This window comes from Ursus maritimus, unplaced genomic scaffold (genome assembly GCF_017311325.1).
Source record: "Ursus maritimus isolate PB19 unplaced genomic scaffold, ASM1731132v1 scaffold_6, whole genome shotgun sequence".
In the NCBI taxonomy this organism is placed as follows: Eukaryota; Metazoa; Chordata; class Mammalia; order Carnivora; family Ursidae; genus Ursus; species Ursus maritimus.
The window spans coordinates 55,126,430-55,129,914 of record NW_024426774.1 but is presented as its reverse complement, the minus strand read 5'-3'; positions in this window follow the sequence as shown (position 1 = coordinate 55,129,914).

Below are 3,485 nucleotides of genomic sequence, written 5' to 3'. Positions count from 1 at the left end.
CCCCCCCCCCCGCATAAGGAACCCCCCCAACAGCCAGACGATGGCCCCCACTCTTGGCCTTAAAGGGAACCATTACCTCATTTGTATCCAAATCAACAAACATTTGAGAAGCACCCATTTCATGTCAGGTGCTGTGCTGGACCCGAGTGGGTGCAAAGTGGCAAATCTGGGGTTCCTACCCAAACTTGCGACTCATTGAGGAAAGAAGAAATCCACACGGAAGAAGAACGCTGAAGACACCTGGAAGTAGGTGATAAGGCCTGAGAATCATGAGCAACCAAAGTTATGGGGATTCTAGGAAAAGGAAGTCTAGGAAAAGGAAGTCTTCCCAGGATAATCTGGGAAGCTTCCACAGAGGGGCCGGGTGTGGGTGCCCTGACACCTCCCTCCCAGGCCTCCAACAGCAGGGAGAGCAAACCCATCATGCTTCAGGCCCACTCATACCAGCCCCGACCCCTACCCCACCTGCTGACATCCCCCAGCCAACCCTCTCCCCTCCTTGCCCTCCCAAACCATACCCCCTGCCTCTACTCTAAATCTCTAAGACTAGGACCCTCACTGCCTTCTTCCTGGAGGCCTGTCTGTCCCCTGAGGACACAGCTGTCCCCACAGCGCTCTCCCCTGGAGGTTCTTTTCTCCCTCAGGCCATGCAGAAGCGGTCCTCACTCCCTATGAAAACCTCCAATCTGTTTCTTCCGCCTTCAAACCCCAGCTCCTTTGGAATGCATACCATCAGGTTTACCACCCACCACTTCTCCTAGTTAGTGTCACCTTCTCCTCCTCCTGGTCACTTTCTCTGTTCCCTGATGCTCTTGGCAACAGGCTGTTCCTCCTCCACTGTCACCATTCCTGGTGACCTTAACATCAGTGCTGATGATCCACTCAACACCCCAGCCCCTAACTCCCTTGAATGCCTTAGGCCTAGCAATATATTTTCTCCTGTCCTGCCTTAGCTTCATGGTCATACCTTGGACCTTGGAACCATGACTATCTACACCAGCCCCAAGATCTTAGATTCAAAGATCTCCCCACCTGTCAGCACCCTAAGTTCACCCCCTCCAGTCTTTCTTAAAAAAAAAAAAAAGATTTATTTACTTGTTATTTTATTTTATTTTTTTAAAGATTTTGTTTATTTATTTGACAGAGAGAGACAGCCAGCGAGAGAGGGAACACAAGCAGGAGGAGTGGGAGAGGAAGACACAGGCTCCCAGCAGAGCAGGGAGCCTGATGCAGGGCTCGATCCCAGGACCCTGGGATCACGCCCTGGGCCGAAGGCAGATGCTTAACAACTGAGCCACCCAGGCGCCCCTATTTACTTGTTATTTTAGAGAGAGAGAGAAAGAGAGTGGGGGGAGGCTCAGAAGGAGAGGGAGAGAGAGAATCCACAAGCAGACTCCCTGCTGAGCGCGGAGCCTGATGCAGGGCTCCATCCTACAACCCCAAGATCATGACCTGAGCCGAAATCAAGAGTTGGACCCTTAGGCAACTGAGCCACCCAGGCGCCACCCCCTCCAGGCTTTCCATTTCACCTGTGACCTCCAACCCATCCTGCTACTGTTCCTCCACTATGTGTCTCCCCTCAGGTCTTCTCCCCTCAGTTCCTCCACTATGTGTCTTCCCTTCTCAGCCAGCAGAGATTTCATGATCCAGCACACGAAATCTCCCTTGCAAACATTCTTAACTTCCTTACGCTGGTCTCTCTCCATCGTAGTCACCTGGCGAAAACTCAACTGTGCTTAAATCAAACTGTTTACTTCACACCTGCAACCGAGCAGTTGCGCACCGCTGAAGAAAATTCCCCAGCTGCTCTAGATGGACTCGCTTCAAATGCACAGCCATAAATTTCAAATAGGCATTTGAACTGCTGGACGATCCTACTACAGTTTCTTAGAAAATGTCTTTTCCCTCTCCACAGTGCAACAACTTCACACTTTCTCCTCTCTCTGCATATTTTCAACACCCTTCCTCTCTCACTCTCCGTGTGACCTCAGATATCCCTCACAGAGAAAATAGGTACAATCAGACCAACTGTGTGATCTTGCTGCCACCAAAGCCACCAGAGTGTCTGCAGCTCTGTATTCTCTGCACCTGTCTGTGGCCAGCCCCTGCCTCTGCGCCCTGGGCCCCTTCCCCATTCACAGCACAAGTATTCCCTCTCGTTCATGCGTCAGCGACTTCCTCCTCTCTATTAGATCCTTCCCATCGAAGCAAAACAGGATTTATGTTTTTATTTTTACTTTTTTTAATTCCTTTTTTTTAAAGATTTTATTTATTTGACAGAGAGAGAGCCCACAAGCAAGGAGAAGGGGGGAGCTGCAGGGGGAAAGGGAGAAGCAGGCTCCCCGCTGAGCAGATAGCCCACCGTCGGGCTCAATCCCAGGACCCTGGGATAATAACCTGAGCCGAAGGCACCCGCTTAACTGACTGAATCACCCAGGTGCCCCAATAAAACAGGATTTAAGTCCCTAACTTTAAAAATGTATTAGCCCTAGCCTCATGTCTCCTGCCAGCTACTCCATTTTGCTGCTCCTCTGTAGAGCGAACGTTCCTGAGCAAGCCAGTTGTCTCTAGGCTGACAGTCCTCTCCCTCACCTCCCATTCTCACCTCCACCCACTCCAACTGGGCTTTTATCCTTCCATTCTGTTGTAATAGCTCTTACTAAAAAGGCCAGTGACCCACATCTTGACTAGACTACTGGCCAGCTCATGGTCCTTGTCTCCTCTGGTCTCCCAGTGGCACTGAACATGTTTGACCACCCTGTGCTGGATTGACTATTGGTCCTAATTCTTGTCACTGCCCTGTGTCCGTATTTCTCTCTATATGATATTGCAGTCCCTCCCACTAAAGGCAGAGTATACTTTCTTGCCCCTTGACTTTGGGCATGGCTGTGTAACCTGTTTTAGCCAATGGAATATAGGAGGAAGTAACATGGTGCCAGTTCTAAGCCTTGGCCACAGGAGGCATCTAGGGTTTCTACCGGCCTACTTGTGCCAGTGTTATCCCCATGGGAAAAAACCTGCCCTAACCACCCTGCTGGTACAAGGATGATAAAGGACACGTATATAGGACAGACTCGGACCCAACTGCAGCTTAGAGCTGCCCAGCCAAGGTCAACCACATCTCACTGACCTCCAGATGACCCACAGATGCATGAGTAAAAGAAATATTTACTGTCATACGCCGCTGAGATTTGTATAGTTGTTTGTTAGTCAGCAATAGCAGACCAATACATCCTCCTCCTTGAAATACTGCCTTTGCTCCGTCTCCTTATAATCCGGTCTTGTGGTTTTTCCCCCCAACTTCACAGGTTGTTCTTCTTAGCCCTCTCTGCTGGCTTCTCTCTCCCAGATCTTTAAATGTTGGCATGGCTTCAGTGTCCACACCTCTCTCTTCTGTCTTTACTCTTTCCCTAAGTAGAATTATCCAGATCACAGCTTTGAATACCACCTACAGGCTTGTTCTCAAATTTCAGGCTAAGGCAGAC